This window comes from Triturus cristatus, chromosome 2_1 (assembly GCF_964204655.1).
Source record: "Triturus cristatus chromosome 2_1, aTriCri1.1, whole genome shotgun sequence".
NCBI classification, from domain to species: Eukaryota; Metazoa; Chordata; class Amphibia; order Caudata; family Salamandridae; genus Triturus; species Triturus cristatus.
Genome location: NC_140581.1, coordinates 515101340 through 515117373, shown reverse-complemented (window position 1 = coordinate 515117373; position 16034 = coordinate 515101340). Strand labels below are relative to the sequence as shown.

The following is a 16034-nucleotide window of genomic DNA, read 5'->3' as shown; positions in this document are numbered from 1 at the left end:
ATAACTTGTTTATTCTTTGTATTATATTTGCCTTCATTAAAACAACTAACCCTTCACTAGTGGTTGCGTCCTCATTGTCGTGTCTGTTAAACGATCCTGAGACGTTCAGGGCGTTACAAAATATCCGACCTTAATAACACTAACTGTCTCCCGGTCGATAACAGACATGGCAACACTTGATGATGTGCTGGCTGCTTTAGCGGCCATGCAAGTTGAAGTGGCTGCCTCTAGGCAAGAAACAGCCGATGTAAAAGCCAGACTGGATGCTATCCAATTGGACCCGCTCACGCCCAGCACCTCCCTCACGAATCAGACCCCTGCGGTAGTAGTGGAAATGCCGGTAGCCATCCCCTTGGCGACACCAGAGAGGTACAGTGGGGATCCTAACACAGTGCAGGTATTCCTCACACAAGTGGCGCTACATTTATCGTGCAAACCAAAGGCGTTCCCCACGAGTCAGGCTCGTGTGGCTTTCCTTATATCCTATTTGGCTGGAAACGCGGCACAATGGGCCGTACCTCTGGTGAGCAGGGACGACCCCCTCTTATGTGATTGGGGTGCTTTTCGCGAGGAATTCCTGAAGGTATTCGACAGAAGGGCTGACTCGTACACGGCGGACCGTGAAATGCTTGAGTTGAGACAGGGATCCAACGACCTGGTGCAGTATCTCAACGCGTTCCGAAGGCTGGTTGCGGAAACCAAGTGGCCTGTTGCTAAACAGACGGCGCTCTTCCATCAAGGGCTGTGCGATGAGCTCAAGGACGCCGTGGCTCATATTGACCCTCAACCCAAGACATGTGAGGGCCTTATCAACCTGGTATTACGGCTGGAACATAGGCTAAGTGAAAGAAAGGGGGATCATGGGAGAAAAGGAAAATCCCTTCCATCCTATGTGACGGTGGGAAGTCCTGAAACTTCCACCGCATCCAAGGGAGAACCCATGGACATCGGCGCAATACGAGCGAGCCTCACAGCCACGGAGAAAGAGTCACGCCGTAAACAAGGATTGTGCCTATATTGTGGCAAAAAAGGCCACTACGTACGTGAATGCCCTGCCAAACCGAAGACGTCACGTTATCGGGCCAACCGGTCGGTAACAGCCGTGGTGGACATACCGGCGGAAAACTAGAGGACTCCAAGACCAGAGAAGGGGCATCTCGGAGTCACTCATCCATCCCTTCACTTTCCAACTCGGTCACTAAGGGACAACGACACCTGTTTATCACGGTGCACGTGGGAGTGCATGACCAGTGGATACCCGTTGTGGCCATGGTGGATTCAGGGGCCACTGGCATGTTTATGGACCACAACGAGGCATGCAGGCTAGGGCTAGTGCTTCTTCCCAAAGCTGTACCCGAAGACGTCTATGCTGTAGACGGAAGGCGATTGGTGACGGGGCCCATCGGGCAGCACACGGGGGTCCTTCCGATGAGATATGGGTGGAACCATTTGGAACAAATCGATTTTAACATCATCCGAGCGCCCCAATATGGCGTCATATTGGGATTGCCGTGGCTACAGAAACACAACCCCTTTGTGGATTGGCCAACACATCGCATCGAAATGACGTCACCGTATTGCATCCTGCATTGTGGAATAAGAACGGAATCCCTTGACGCAGATGAGAGCGGGAGTCAGACGGTGGCTACAGCGGCAGAAAAAGATGTGGCTCTCCCCCAGGCTTATCACAGTTTTGAGGATGTATTTGATGAGGTGAAGGCGGAAGTGCTACCACCACATAGACAGTTTGACTGCCAGATCGACCTGGTGCCAGGGGCCAGCGTTCCCAGCGGCAGGCTGTATGCCCTGACGGAGCCTGAAAACGTGCATCTCCGGGGGTACCTGGATAAACTCCTCAAGCTAGGATTCATCCGCCCGTCCAAGTCTCCGGCCGCCTCGCCACTCTTCTTCATCCCGAAGGCTAATGGGGAGCTGAGAGCCTGTGTGGACTTTAGGGCATTGAATGCGATAACCATAAAAAATCGGTACCCCTTGCCTCTCATCAGTGTACTTCTGGAACAGGTCAAGAAAGCTCGTATCTACACCAAGTTGGATTTGAAAGGGGCATACCATCTGGTGCGCATGAGGGACGGAGACGAGTGGAAGACCGCCTTTAAGACCAGGTTCGGCCTTTTTGAGTACCTCGTCATGCCGTTCGGTCTGTGCAACGCCCCGGCAGCCTTTCAGTACTTTTTGAATGAGGTATTCAGAGAGGAGTTGGATATCTACGTGGTCGTATATATCGACGACATCCTCATCTATTCGTCCAGTGTGGAGGAGCACGTACACCACGTCAAAGCTGTGCTCCAAAAGCTGAGGGAAAACATGCTGTTTTGTAAACTCAGCAAGTGTGACTTCCACGTCACATCCGTGGAATTCCTCGGAGTGATGCTGAGTCCAGAGGGACAGGAGATGGCAGAACGAAAGATCAAGGCGGTGAAAGAATGGCCGGTGCCCCAAAGCGTGAAGGACGTCCAAAGTTTCATTGGCTTCGCCAACTTTTACAGGCGGTTCATAGATGGATTTTCAGGAGTGGTGGCCCCAATCACACAGCTACTGAGGAAGTCCAAGGAGTTTGTCTGGTCCCCTGAAGCGAACAAAGCCTTTGAGGCCCTGAAAAGCGCCTTTGGTAAGGCGCCGGTGTTGGCTCACCCCGATCCGGATCTCCCCTACGTGGTGGAAGCGGACGCGTCGGATGTGGCGCTGGGGGCTATCTTGTCCCAACGCAACCACGACACAGGGGTGCTTCATCCCGTTGCGTACATGTCCCGCAAACTCAACGACGCCGAACGCAACTACCATATTGCGGAGAAGGAGCTTCTCGCAATCAAGGACGCCTTCACCGAATGGAGGCATTGGTTGATGGGGGCAAGATATGTGGTATCGGTGTACACGGACCATCGGAACCTACAGTTCATGACTGCCACTAGACACCTTTCTCCCAGGCAGCTGCGGTGGATGATCTTCTTTGCGGGGTTCAACTTCCGCATCACATATCGGCCGGGGACGGAAAACCGAAAGGCGGACGCCCTGTCCCGTCAATCTGCAGTTAAGGAACCATTGCCTGCGACCGAGCGTTCCATCATTTCCCCGAGGATGGTATTGGGGGTTATCCAACCGGATACTTTCCTGAGGGGAATAAAGAGAGGGATCAGGTCATTCGCATGGCGGAGGTGGCTCCTCAGTCACAGAGAATGGCAGCTGAAGGACGGGATACCCCTGAAGGGCAGGTGCCTATTGATACCCACGCCTAGGCTAAGGAAACAAGCATTCATCTGGTGCCATGACTCTCCATGCGCAGGTCATTTGGGCTTTGAAAAAACGGTGGCTAGCATGGGACGGCATTTCTGGTGGCCAACCATGAGAGTGGATGTCAGGAGGTGGGGACAGGAGTGTCCTACGTGTGCTACCATGAAGGCCGACCATGGCCGAACCCAAGGGCTCTTACATCCACTTCCAACCCCGGATAGACCATGGGATAGCATATCACTGGACTTCGTGGTGGGCCTACCGGTAGACCAGGGGATGACGGCAATACTGGTGGTGGTGGATTACTTGACGAAAATGGGGCACTTCATCCCCTGCAAGAGAGTCCCTACGGCCGGGGAATTGGCGTCACTACTCCTAAAGAATGTGGTACGACTGCATGGATTACCTGGGGTGATCGTGTCGGACCGGGGGTCGCAGTTTACTGCGCAATTCTGGAAGACTTGGTGCACTGCGCTGCATGTTAAGACCGCCCTGTCCACCAGCTACCACCCTCAAACGGACGGCCAAACCGAGCGCCTGAACCAAACGCTCAAACAGTATCTGCGATGTTTTGTGGACCAGGGCAGGGAAGAATGGGTCGACTTGCTATGGGTTGCAGAGATAGCCTATAACAATGCCACTCACAGCTCCACACAGTCATCTCCGTTCTATAGCAACTATGGCCAACATCCCAGGTTCTTGCCATTTCTACATCCGTTCAGAGAGGACAGGATTCCCGCCACAGCGGACAGGGTGGCACACATAAAAGACACATTGATGCGCTCAAGGGCTGTCCTAATAGAGGCCAAGAGAAGATACAAGGCTGCGGCAGATAGGAAGAGAAGGCCCGGGCCACTGTACCGCACTGGAGACTACGTCTGGATATCCACAAGAAACATGAGGATTCGAAAGAACAGTGTGTTCCATCCCAAGTACATGGGCCCCTATCGAATTACCAAGTGTATGGGTCCCGTGAACGTGAAGGTGTGCTTGCCCCAGTCATTGCGGATACACCCTGTCTTTCATGTATCATTGCTCAAACCAGCACCCTCCAAGCCGTCTGGGACACCTCGGCTGGTATGCGTGGAGTCGGAGGTGGAGTATGAAGTGTCGGGCATACGGGCGTCCAAATGGCGCAGGGGGAAGCTGTGGTACCTGGTTGCGTGGAAAGGCTATGGCCCGGAGGAGCATTCATGGGAACCGGCTGAAGGGGTTCATGCTCCGCGCTTGGTCTCCTTGTTCCATCGGCGTTTTCCTGCCAGCGCTGGACCCGTGGGGAGCCGCTGAGAGGGAGGATGTACTGTCAAGAATTCCTGTCATACAAGGGAAACACGCCCTTATGTAAACAGGAGAGCTGTTACATAACTCAAGGAAAACACGCCCTTATGTAAACAGGAGAGCTGTTACATAACTCAAGGGAAACACGCCCTTATGTAAACAGGAGAGCTGTTACATAACTCAAGGGAAACACGCCCTTATGTAAACAGGAGAGCTGTTACATAACTCAAGGAAACACGCCCTTATGTAAACAGGAGAGCTGTTACATAACTCAAGGAAAACACGCCCTATAAAGGGAGGAACCGGGAGGTACAACGCTGTCGGATATTGTGTTCACACCGACGTACCTGCTTCGTGAAGAGCAGTGTTCCGGAGTGGTGCTCCAGTAAGGCAAGAACGGAGGTAGGTCGAGTCGTTACTCCCTGGGCTGTGTCTTGCCCCATCGTCACCTGTGAAGGACCCGGAAGCTCTACCGGTCAACCATTGAGCTTCGCTTTTTGACTCGGCTGAGTCCAAGCGCAGTGGCGCTTTTGCTGGTTGGAGTCGTAACTCCCAGCCCGACCAGAGACACAGGGACTGCCAGCTGTAACGCACACCAGGAGGTGTTTGCCGCGTTACAGACTCGGAAGTCCACAGGATCGATCGAGCGGCTGCTCTCGGTTCAGTCTTCTTGCTTGTGATTGGGGTATCGGTGACGCATCACCAGGAGGTGACTCCGCGTCCCGGTGCAGTCTGAGGAAGAGGTTGAGCGGCTGCTCCCTTCAGGTAGAGACCCCGGCTGGGTGTTTCCCTGACTCCTCGATTCTCCCCAACACTCTTCGTGCCCCTCACAGCCTACCGATTGGCATTGTCGGCCATTTCATTTCTGCCCTCTGTTGGCATACGCCGGGACCGGCGTATATGCAGAGGACGGTTAGGACCATCCGTGCTGTGGGCTGGTAACGTACTTAGCCTGGAGGATTCCAGTGACTATAACTTGTTTATTCTTTGTATTATATTTGCCTTCATTAAAACAACTAACCCTTCACTAGTGGTTGCGTCCTCATTGTCGTGTCTGTTAAACGATCCTGAGACGTTCAGGGCGTTACAGCGAGGCAGTACGTCCATCCCCGCGATCCAGCGACAACCCGCCGCCGTAGCAAACACATAGTCAATGCGTGTGTGGGTGGAATGCTGTGCCGAATAAAAGGTGTAGCCAGGGGTCGATAGGTAATGTTGTTACCAAGTGTCCCTGAGGTCCAGCGCACCAATCGGGTCAGTAAGTGTCGCAAGAGACTGACCCTTCGAAATGGCGTGGGGGTTGGAGGCGTCAAGAACATGATTTAGCCAAATGTTGAGATCCCCACCCAGGAAAAGGACATCACAATCGTGTCGATTGAGTAGGGCATGTTAAGAAGTCTGCATCGTCGGTGTTTGGGGCATAAACATTTAACAGAAGCACCGTTTGGCCCAACAGTGTCACCTTAACTAACAGGAATCGTCCGTGAGGGTCTTCCTCCTTATGAAGTAGAGTGAAAGGGAGGGAACTGTATATCAGAGTGCAGACCCCCCGTGAATAAGTCCTAAAGCTGGAAAAAAAATCTATTGGAACCCCAAGAGGATGCAAAGGGAGGGGAGCCTTGGGGTGGAAGATGGGTCTCCTGTAAGAAGGCTATCTTTACTTCGTGGCGTTTCAAGTATGCAAGCTCTAGTTGCATTTTCTCGGATTATTGAGCCCCCTAACATTCCATGTAAGCAGGCGGACATTTACAGATGAAACCACAGCCATGGCTTAAAGAGGAATAAATGGAGCATCCAAAACAGCAGCCATACTTAGGTGAGAGCAGTGCGGAGTCCATAAATAACATCAGCGATTAAAAAACATAATAAACCAATATTTAAACACACAGATACACCCACAAAACCCACCACCCCCTGGTATCCACCCACCACCCACACTTGAGCTCTAAGGCCCCGAGAAACGGATTCACCCCCCCCAAAACCCCACATCATCCCAACAACAACAACAAATCCCCAAATAAAGATGTATGGAATCATCCATGGGGGCGAGGCAACGCCTCGGACAGCCGATGCCCACATCGCTAAAATAATAAAAGTTAAGTTGAACAACAATTGACGGGAAGGACCGTAACAACAGCCCACATAGTGGAACCTCGATCAATCAACTGCAATGTGAGTCCGCTAACAAACAAGCAAGCATGCGGAGAACAATAGTGATCGCCCACCACTTGGCAGGGCCAGACGAAAAGTACTAAATGTGGGGCAACTAGAGCGTGAGATCGCCCTACCAACTGAACAAAAAAGACACTAAAACTGGAGCAAAGTTACCAAAGGTCTCCAGTCGGGCCAGGCGCCAGAATCATTGTCACCAACAGCAGGGGTTCAGTCCGACGTGAAGAGTTCAGCACTGGTGGCAAGGTTATTGTCCGGAGAGGAGTGCCTGGAGGACCGAGCAGGACTGCAGCGGGATTCGGCCACACGTTGTTTGAAGAAGGCCAGTACGTCCGGGGCATTCTCGTAGAAACGAGGCTTACCATCCACCAACACCCTGAGCCGTGCAGGTTAGAGCATTGCATACTTCAAGTCTAGGGCGCGCAGTCATTGTTTTGCTTCGGTAAACTTGTGGCGTGCCTCCTGTTCAACCTGAGTAGGGTCGGGATAAAAGGAGAGGATCAATCCCCGATAGGTCACTGGGGCGGCTTCTCTCGCAAGGCGGAGGATGGTATCTTTGACTCTGTAAATCAGAAGACGTGCCACAATGGGTCGCGGGGGCGTCCCGGCTACGGTGGTGGGCCCAGGGACCGATGAGCCCTCTCCACAATGAACGTGGCGGAGAAGCGTTTTGGCCCCAAAAAGGTCTTTCAGCAGCCCCTTTAGAAAAGTTTCTGGTCGGACCATGTTGGTGGTCTCCGCAAGTCCCGCTATGCGTACGTTATTTCTCCGGGACCGGGCCTCCAAATCTTAATTTTTTATGGCAACTGTTTTCAAGAGGTGCTCCGTGCGCTCCAGTCTACGCGCCATATCCTTGGTGCGGTCTTCCTGATCAGAGAGTCGCTGCTTGGCTTCTCCAAGCTGGGTATGGTAGCCATCGATACGCTCCCCCAGTCTGGAAGTCAGGGTATCCAGTCGGTCATCCAGCCCGCGGAACCCCGCGTGGAGCTCTGCCAGAATGGCCGACATCCCGTCTCCCGTCGGTTGGCGGTCCGTCGTGCCCAAAGTGCTCTCACAGTCCAGCGAGTGAGAGGTACGGCCCGAATTGGCCGGTTTATCGAAGGCCAGATTGCGCTGTCGTGGGTCCCTGCGCCCCATTTCCACCTCCGATAGGGGCCCCTGTGGTGGATATGGCAGCACACCTGCCAACGTGTGACGCCCGGTACACTGGTGTGTGGTGAGTGGCAGACCGGGGAATTCCGGCGTCTTGTGCGGTAAACTTGGGAACCGGCCGAATGCGACCGCAGCATCCACCAGGCCAGGATCTCAATCAGGCGGACGGAGGGCCCAAGTAATGACAAGGTGGGCCCGATCCGTTATGCCCCCGGTTTCACCCACCGGGCGAGTACTGATGCGTGGCGATACTCCCCTGCTAGTCTCCGAAGTCGGCGTAGAGGGCTGGGCCAGGCGCATCCGTGCAGCAAAGGCCTCAGGGCCCAAGGAGCAACAGAGGCCCCGGGCTCGATTTGTGGTGTGCCGCTCGGGCCTCCGGCGCTGGCAGGCCGCGTTGCCCTCAACTTCAACGGAGGACGGGAGACGCTGTGCCTCGCGGCATCCCCGCCCACTCTGGCGTCTAGTTACACGCTCCGCAGGAGTGCAGGGTGTCCGGTGACAGTCTTAATCGTATATGGCGGACTCAAAGCGCTGTTAAATGCCGCCTGCAGGCATCGGCGGCCGGAGCTTCAGTTCCGTGCAGCCATGTCGGTCGATGGCTGGCCACACCCCTCCATGTATAACTTATTCTAAAAATACATTTTACATTTCTAAACATATAAAATTAATTTCATTATTTTATTTTATGGTTATGCATTTTGATATAATTGTGTAGTTGTCATTTAATGGTTTATAGTTTAGAAATGGTCTAAAACAATTTACAAGAACATTAACTATTAATAGTATTACAAATATTTTTGATATGTTAATTTTTACATATAGATCCATAGTTTAGGGTAGTTTGTTTTTATAATAAGTATTTAATGTTGTAGTTAAAATATGTGTATGAGTATGTAGCATTGATTCAGTATTTTATTTTGTTTTACATTTTTTATATTGTGGTGGATATTCTAAATTTCACCTTAGTAGCTTTGAACACCTTTTTCAAATAGCCTTAGATTGAAGAGGGATTATCAAATGTCACCCTTTTAGTTCCAAAACCTTCCTCCAATATGGTTGGATTGGCCTTGGTATAGTAAATGCCACCCCTTTAGTGTTCAACACCTTCCCCAAATTGGTTCAGATTGGTGTAGGAAGAGTAAATTTCACCCCTTGATGTCCAACAGCTTCCTCAATATGGTTGGATTGAAGTGGGACTAATATATGTAATTTCTGTAGTGTCCAACACCTTCCCCAAATTGGTATAAATTGGAGTTGGAATAGTAAATGTCGCCTGGTTAGTGTCTAATACTTAAAAAAAAATATATATGTTGGAGTGTGAGTATTTAATTTTATATTGTTAATCTGAATTTATTTTATTTGTGTGTAATGGGAATATTTTGTGTTATTGTGAGAAGTTGGCCTGGCATATGCTGTCCACTAGTTATAGTGGATACCTTGCACCAGTCCAATTCGACTCTTATGGTGATAGGTTAAAAGACAACCTTTAAAGAAAGCTATCCTAGTGGTAGCTGTGGAGAGCAGCCTTCAGGCTAAGTCTTGAAGGAGTGTTAAGCTTATTGTTTTACCATAGATAACCTCTTGAAAGAGTAGTCCACACAGGTATGTATTCAAAATATATGTATTTATTCTAAGAACAAATCCCACTAGTCTCTTTATGAGGCTGGAGGTAAAGATACAATTCAATAAAGCAATAATAGTTACAATAAATAGCACTGGAATCAAAGGGCCCCGGGGGGGACCAAACCATATATCAAAAAAGTGGTATAAGAACCACAACAGTTCTGCAGGCAATGCCTAGGGCACTTAGGATCGCTGGCCCCTTACGAAACCACCCAAGGTAGTGAGGAAGGAGACCCACGGGGAACGTGTGCCGTAGTTTAACTAAGGCAGGAATCCCCGTTAAACCCTATGGGAATGTCGCGGTTGGAAAATGCAGGAATCTAGACACTTCAAGCAAGAGTTCGAGTTCAGGAGTTTTAAGTTAAGCTCTTGGAGGGCCCACACCCACGATAGTACTGAGGTACCACTGTTACCTGCCCCAGGGATGCCGGGTGCATTGGTCGTTTTCGGGTCGATGTCTCGTTTTCTATAGGAAAACGTGAAGAACTGCTGCTGGAGAGAAGAGTCGTCGATGTCGTGCAGGTTGAAGATGAAGATCTTGAAGATGAGGACCTGAAAGCAGAGGGGACAGAGTCTGGGTCACTAGCCAGTGACCAGGGGCCTCAGGAGAGAGAGCCCTTCAATGTCGGGTGCTTCTGGGTCGAAGAGGTGCAGCTTGGATCAGCAGCCACGGAGTCCAGGAGGCGTCAAGGAAGGCCAGCTGCTGGAGGGCGACTGTCCCACGAAGGATGAAGGCCGCTGCGGTGTTAGTGTCTGGATTGGAACCACTAAGCCTTGGCAACCGCAACCCACGCAAGGATGAAGAAACCGCTACAGTGCAGACCCTCAAGGTCTGGGCGAGGTCTCCAGCGAGGAGACTGAAGAGCAGGCCTGGAGCAACCAGGGGAGCTCGTTAAAGTGAAGATTGACCTCCGCCAGGGCCCACCAGTCGAGAGACCAGGGACAGGGGGTGGCAGCAAAATGGCGTGCGTAAAGATGCGTCCACGGGTTGCTGGAGCGGGCTGGAGCGTCGATCTTTGGCACAGGTGATGCTGAGAGTTTGGCCCAACTTTAGGCCAAAGCACACCTTCCCCACTTGTCGGGTTCGTGTGCGGTGCAAGAGATGGCTGGTGTCCTGGGGTATTGGGTATCTCGGCACCCACGGGGTCCACGGTGCTCAGCCTTTCTGTGCACACTCACTGGCCTCTGGGATGCTTGGGAACCCACCTCAAGGTAGGCAGCAGTCTTCGAAGTCCGTAGGAGCAGCGGAGTGCCAACCGGGTCAGTTGCAGTGTTTCAGGTGCCTGCCAAGCAGGGGGGTAACTCCTTTACCCCAAGGGAGATTTCTTCCGTCAGCTGGGCAGCAGCTCGTCGAAGGTTTAAGTCTTTGAAGCAGAGTTCTCGTCCAAGATTAATCTGAGGCTCTGGGGACCCTGCACCCACCTTTATCCAGGGATTAGGGAGTGACTAAACCAGGGCCCACCAATGGGAGTTCAGGCTGGAAAGGGTGGCTACACACTCTCCCCTTTGTGGAGTTTCCCGCCAGAGCAGGGGACCGAATGCCCCTGAACCGGTCTGAAGCGGTGTATGCAGAAGTAGGCTCCGAAGGGGCCTACGTGCAAGTTTTGAAAGGAAACCTAAAGTGCACCCACCCAGTTCCAATCCACATAGTCTGTCTGGAGAGGTGAGGACACCGCCCTGCCACAGGATCCCTATTGTCCAGCTGCCTTGGCTGGAGTTCTGCCCAGAAACAGGCAGCCAGAATTGTGTGGGTGGCGGGTAGCATCCATTTTGTACTACGTGTGCTCTTTTAAATTGGTGTTTAAAATCAACCGCTTTTACCATATCACCCCCCTAGCAGGGTGGAATCGTACCCCCCTCCAGTTACTGGAGTGGGGGTATGATTCCAAGGTGTTTGACACCAAACACGACGTTGTTCTGTGCAGCCATTCTCAAGTTAGCATTCTACCGCGATTGATTATAATCCGCTTAAGAGAATATGGTATGGTTGCACTACAAACAACCTCGAAATCGTTTTTAACTAAAGTTGCAGAGGGGCCCTACTCGGGTAGGGGTTCCCCCTCACACATATTTCAGCACCCTGCCTTGTAGGATTAACAAGGCCTGCCTTAGGGGTGACTTATGAGGATATATGTGTAGGTGGGATACAGGCTACCTATATCCCTGTAAGGGGTGCAAGCACCACCTTACCCAGACTACAGTAGTGGTCTGGTGGTGTCCGTTTGTACGGCGGTCCCAGGGGTGGCACAATAAGTGCTTCAGCCCCTGGTAGGCCTCTGAGGGACCCATGCCCTGGGTACCTAGGGTACCATCTACAAGGGGCTCACAGGATGTCCTCAGTATCCAATTGGTATGTACCTAGGGTACTCACATCGGTTTAGGGAGAAAGCAGATAGGCTGGATTCCTGGATAGCAGGGCCACAGCCTGGCTAGAGTAAAAAAACAGTCAAAACATCAGTAAAAAGTTGGGGGCAACTATGCAGTCGATGCCAATCTCCTACAGTTATTTTATTAGTATTGTTGGTAATTAGAAATATAAAATAGTTGTATGTTTTTAAGCAATATTATCTGATAGAGACTTCTATCTGCAGATTCCTTCCCTTTGCGTCGGTTACGATGTTGCGGAACCTACCAGGCGCTCAGACGTCTGTTCTTTTCTTTCCGCACCAGTTAAGCGCCGATCTGGGAAGAGCTACACCTCTCTCACTTTTTGACAGGCTTTTTGTCTGCTTTTTGTTGACTTCCCGATTTATTTTTTTCCATCATGTGCGGGGATGTCTTTGAGGAAGACAAAGTTTAAGCTGTGCGGGTCCTGTCCCAGCATGATGTCGGTCACCGATTTTCCCCCACCTCGTCTGCCTTCTTGTCTCTCGAGCGCGACCACGATCCGAAGTTGTGCTCGGACTGTCGGGCCATGGCTCCTCAGACCTTATGGGAGCAGGCCTTGAAGCTCCTTGCGGCCCGACAGCCGACACTGCCAAGCGAGACTCCAGTCCCGATCGAAGAAGATTAAGTCACGGGACCACTCTTGGAGCCCAAAGTCCTATTTGTCCCACTCGAGGTCGTCGGGACACTCGGAGAAGAGGCACAAGAAGTCCAAGCTGACTTCATCTTCACCTCGACTGTCGTCCCGTCGACGAAGGAGGTAAGTGTCAAGAATTCCTGTCATACAAGGGAAACACGCCCTTATGTAAACAGGAGAGCTGTTACATAACTCAAGGAAAACACGCCCTTATGTAAACAGGAGAGCTGTTACATAACTCAAGGGAAACACGCCCTTATGTAAACAGGAGAGCTGTTACATAACTCAAGGGAAACACGCCCTTATGTAAACAGGAGAGCTGTTACATAAACTCAAGGAAACACGCCCTTATGTAAACAGGAGAGCTGTTACATAACTCAAGGAAAACACGCCCTATAAAGGGAGGAACCGGGAGGTACAACGCTGTCGGATATTGTGTTCACACCGACGTACCTGCTTCGTGAAGAGCAGTGTTCCGGAGTGGTGCTCCAGTAAGGCAAGAACGGAGGTAGGTCGAGTCGTTACTCCCTGGGCCGTGTCTTGCCCCATCGTCACCTGTGAAGGACCCGGAAGCTCTACCGGTCAACCATTGAGCTTCGCTTTTTGACTCGGCTGAGTCCAAGCGCAGTGGCGCTTTTGCTGGTTGGAGTCGTAACTTCCAGCCCGACCAGAGACACAGGGACTGCCAGCTGTAACGCACACCAGGAGGTGTTTGCCGCGTTACAGACTCGGAAGTCCACAGGATCGATCGAGCGGCTGCTCTCGGTTCAGTCTTCTTGCTTGTGATTGGGGTATCGGTGACGCATCACCAGGAGGTGACTCCGCGTCCCGGTGCAGTCTGAGGAAGAGGTTGATCGGCTGCTCCCTTCAGGTAGAGACCCCGGCTGGGTGTTTCCCTGACTCCTCGATTCTCCCCAACACTCTTCGTGCCCCTCACAGCCTACCGATTGGCATTGTCGGCCATTTCATTTCTGCCCTCTGTTGGCATACGCCGGGACCGGCGTATATGCAGAGGACGGTTAGGACCATCCGTGCTGTGGGCTGGTAACGTACTTAGCCTGGAGGATTCCAGTGACTATAACTTGTTTATTCTTTGTATTATATTTGCCTTCATTAAAACAACTAACCCTTCACTAGTGGTTGCGTCCTCATTGTCGTGTCTGTTAAACGATCCTGAGACATTCAGGGCGTTACAAAATATCCGACCTTAATAACACTAACTGTCTCCCGGTCGATAACAGACATGGCAACACTTGATGATGTGCTGGCTGCTTTAGCGGCCATGCAAGTTGAAGTGGCTGCCTCTAGGCAAGAAACAGCCGATGTAAAAGCCAGACTGGATGCTATCCAATTGGACCCGCTCACGCCCAGCACCTCCCTCACGAATCAGACCCCTGCGGTAGTAGTGGAAATGCCGGTAGCCATCCCCTTGGCGACACCAGAGAGGTACAGTGGGGATCCTAACACAGTGCAGGTATTCCTCACACAAGTGGCGCTACATTTATCGTGCAAACCAAAGGCGTTCCCCACGAGTCAGGCTCGTGTGGCTTTCCTTATATCCTATTTGGCTGGAAACGCGGCACAATGGGCCGTACCTCTGGTGAGCAGGGACGACCCCCTCTTATGTGATTGGGGTGCTTTTCGCGAGGAATTCCTGAAGGTATTCGACAGAAGGGCTGACTCGTACACGGCGGACCGTGAAATGCTTGAGTTGAGACAGGGATCCAACGACCTGGTGCAGTATCTCAACGCGTTCCGAAGGCTGGTTGCGGAAACCAAGTGGCCTGTTGCTAAACAGACGGCGCTCTTCCATCAAGGGCTGTGCGATGAGCTCAAGGACGCCGTGGCTCATATTGACCCTCAACCCAAGACATGTGAGGGCCTTATCAACCTGGTATTACGGCTGGAACATAGGCTAAGTGAAAGAAAGGGGGATCATGGGAGAAAAGGAAAATCCCTTCCATCCTATGTGACGGTGGGAAGTCCTGAAACTTCCACCGCATCCAAGGGAGAACCCATGGACATCGGCGCAATACGAGCGAGCCTCACAGCCACGGAGAAAGAGTCACGCCGTAAACAAGGATTGTGCCTATATTGTGGCAAAAAAGGCCACTACGTACGTGAATGCCCTGCCAAACCGAAGACGTCACGTTATCGGGCCAACCGGTCGGTAACAGCCATGGTGGACATACCGGCGGAAAACTAGAGGACTCCAAGACCAGAGAAGGGGCATCTCGGAGTCACTCATCCATCCCTTCACTTTCCAACTCGGTCACTAAGGGACAACGACACCTGTTTATCACGGTGCACGTGGGAGTGCATGACCAGTGGATACCCGTTGTGGCCATGGTGGATTCAGGGGCCACTGGCATGTTTATGGACCACAACGAGGCATGCAGGCTAGGGCTAGTGCTTCTTCCCAAAGCTGTACCCGAAGACGTCTATGCTGTAGACGGAAGGCGATTGGTGACGGGGCCCATCGGGCAGCACACGGGGGTCCTTCCGATGAGATATGGGTGGAACCATTTGGAACAAATCGATTTTAACATCATCCGAGCGCCCCAATATGGCGTCATATTGGGATTGCCGTGGCTACAGAAACACAACCCCTTTGTGGATTGGCCAACACATCGCATCGAAATGACGTCACCGTATTGCATCCTGCATTGTGGAATAAGAACGGAATCCCTTGACGCAGATGAGAGCGGGAGTCAGACGGTGGCTACAGCGGCAGAAAAAGATGTGGCTCTCCCCCAGGCTTATCACAGTTTTGAGGATGTATTTGATGAGGTGAAGGCGGAAGTGCTACCACCACATAGACAGTTTGACTGCCAGATCGACCTGGTGCCAGGGGCCAGCGTTCCCAGCGGCAGGCTGTATGCCCTGACGGAGCCTGAAAACGTGCATCTCCGGGGGTACCTGGATAAACTCCTCAAGCTAGGATTCATCCGCCCATCCAAGTCTCCGGCCGCCTCGCCACTCTTCTTCATCCCGAAGGCTAATGGGGAGCTGAGAGCCTGTGTGGACTTTAGGGCATTGAATGCGATAACCATAAAAAATCGGTACCCCTTGCCTCTCATCAGTGTACTTCTGGAACAGGTCAAGAAAGCTCGTATCTACACCAAGTTGGATTTGAAAGGGGCATACCATCTGGTGCGCATGAGGGACGGAGACGAGTGGAAGACCGCCTTTAAGACCAGGTTCGGCCTTTTTGAGTACCTCGTCATGCCGTTCGGTCTGTGCAACGCCCCGGCAGCCTTTCAGTACTTTTTGAATGAGGTATTCAGAGAGGAGTTGGATATCTACGTGGTCGTATATATCGACGACATCCTCATCTATTCGTCCAGTGTGGAGGAGCACGTACACCACGTCAAAGCTGTGCTCCAAAAGCTGAGGGAAAACATGCTGTTTTGTAAACTCAGCAAGTGTGACTTCCACGTCACATCCGTGGAATTCCTCGGAGTGATGCTGAGTCCAGAGGGACAGGAGATGGCAGAACGAAAGATCAAGGCGGTGAAAGAATGGCCGGTGCCCCAAA

The 16034-nt window shown here is 51.9% G+C and overlaps 1 protein-coding gene across 4 annotated transcripts in view; it reads left to right on the top strand.

Annotated features, from left to right (window-relative positions):
- Positions 1-16034, top strand: part of SSBP2 (single stranded DNA binding protein 2) — a 787338-nt gene that overhangs the window by 25326 nt on the left and 745978 nt on the right. The window lies entirely within an intron of this gene.